This window comes from Schistocerca americana, unplaced genomic scaffold (assembly GCF_021461395.2).
Source record: "Schistocerca americana isolate TAMUIC-IGC-003095 unplaced genomic scaffold, iqSchAmer2.1 HiC_scaffold_296, whole genome shotgun sequence".
NCBI classification, from domain to species: Eukaryota; Metazoa; Arthropoda; class Insecta; order Orthoptera; family Acrididae; genus Schistocerca; species Schistocerca americana.
The window spans coordinates 86,320-88,819 of NW_025726012.1; positions in this window are offsets into that span (position 1 = coordinate 86,320).

Genomic DNA, 2,500 nt, shown 5'->3' on the forward strand with positions numbered 1-2,500 from the left:
GGGAGCGTGCTGTCGTGGCATTGCCGGCGGGAGACAACACGCGCCACCTACGGTGACCGGCAGCTCCAACGCCAGCGCCACAGAAGGACAAAAGCCCCACTTGGGTGCCGAAGCGAACTCTCCCAGCACAGCGCACGCGCCAACACGTCCGCACAGCTGCGATACAAACCACCTGCGAGAACCGCAGAGGCGACCGAGCAGCAGACGGCGTCGCGGCGCCGAGCGCCGGGCGGCGGCGCATCCTCAGCGCACACAGTCCTCAATCGGACCAGCACACTGCAGATGTCCACCGCGCTTCGCACCGGGCCCGCGAGGACCTACTTTGGCCGCACGGCGCCGCGTGCAGGGTGCGCCGGCGCGCAGCTGCGCCGCCTGCCGCCTCCGTCGGCCGGCGCGCCTGCCACTGGCCGCCCCCACCAGCCGGCTGTAGCGCGTGCGCCCACGCACCGCGCGGCCAGCACGCCGGGAGGCCCCCCCTCACCGGCCGGGGACGGTCCCACCCAGCCACCGCCGCGTATCGCTTCACACCCAGATGCCATTCACGTTCGTGGGCATGGTGGGTATCGCTGGAACAACCGGTTGGTAGCTCAACCGATCGTCGCCATCACTGATTCACCTCTAGCGAGAACAACCGCACCACAACGGTTTACCAGTTGTTCATTTGCATAACGTCACCAGCAAACGTAGGCGTCCATCGCCATTTGCAAATTCAACGATTGTTGCATGCCTGTGTCAGGTGTCACGACACACTATGTCTGCCCACATACACGCAACAACATGTGCACGCTTCGCGAACACGTGGAAGGTGGCCCCCGTACGTATGCGATGTCCATTGCGCGAACGACTGTCAACCGGCCTCTGTCGCATGTCGCAGATGTGGAACGCAGTGCACCATGCTATCACGGTGTGTGAGAAGAGACGACTACGTCTGACAACACGCGCCACTACATCAACAGACGGCTCATGCTGATCGCCATCCAGGGCATACCACACTGCAATCCAGCTCTTATAGGGAGACGACACGTAGCTGAGTGCACAACATTTGGACCGCATGGTTCGCCGTTGTTGGCGCAGTCGTTGTACGGTCACATGTACCACGATGTATCATTCAGTACATGAGGACCAATGTGCAGTACAGTGTGTGATTTGGACGTACAACATCAGCGGACAGTTGACACAGGCCGTACCACAGCGTAGGCTAAGTGCTTCGCACATGCGAATGCCAATGAACAACTGCAAATGCCAATGAACAACTGCAAAGGGCATTGAGCATGTACGTCCTGCTGCCATCCACATTACAGTGTATAGCTGCAAGGTGTTTAACATGAAGCGATACACTGGGGACCGGGCAGTGCGAGTAGCAAACTATATTGCGGGGGTTGCAGTTAGGCAACACTACACTAATTTAACGCGTCGTATGACAATTACAGAGCAGGTTAAGGCCCAACGTGTGTTGGGTTAAGGCCCAACGTGTGTTGGGTTAAGGCCCAACGTGTGTTGGGTTAAGGCCCAACGTGTGTTGGGTTAAGGCCCAACGTGTGTTGGGTTAAGGCCCAACGTGTGTTGGGTTAAGGCCCAACGTGTGTTGGGTTAAGGCCCAACGTGTGTTGGGTTAAGGCCCAACGTGTGTTGGGTTAAGGCCCAACGTGTGTTGGGTTAAGGCCCAACGTGTGTTGGGTTACGTTAAGGGGCAATGTGGGTTACGTTAAGGGGCAATGTGGGTTACGTTAAGGGGCAATGTGGGTTACGTTACGGCGCAATATAGGTTACGTTACGGCGCAACATCGGTTACGTTAAGGCGCAATACAGGTTACGTTAAGGCGCAATACAGGTTACGTTAAGGCGCAATACAGGTTACGTTAAGGCGCAATACAGGTTACGTTAAGGCGCAATACAGGTTACGTTAAGGCGCAATACAGGTTACGTTAAGGCGCAATACAGGTTACGTTAAGGCGCAATGCAGGTTACGTTAAGGCGCAATGCAGGTTACGTTAAGGCGCAATACAGGTTACGTTAAGGCGCAATACAGGTTACGTTAAGGCGCAATACAGGTTACGTTAAGGCGCAATACAGGTTACGTTAAGGCGCAATACAGGTTACGTTAAGGCGCAATACAGGTTACGTTAAGGCGCAATACAGGTTACGTTAAGGCGCAATACAGGTTACGTTAAGGCGCAATACAGGTTACGTTAAGGCGCAATACAGGTTACGTTAAGGCGCAATACAGGTTACGTTAAGGCGCAATACAGGTTACGTTAAGGCGCAATACAGGTTACGTTAAGGCGCAATACAGGTTACGTTAAGGCGCAATACAGGTTACGTTAAGGCGCAATACAGGTTACGTTAAGGCGCAATACAGGTTACGTTAAGGCGCAATACAGGTTACGTTAAGGCGCAATACAGGTTACGTTAAGGCGCAATACAGGTTACGTTAAGGCGCAATACAGGTTAGGTTAAGGCGCAATACAGGTTAGGTTAAGGCGCAATACAGGTTAGGTTA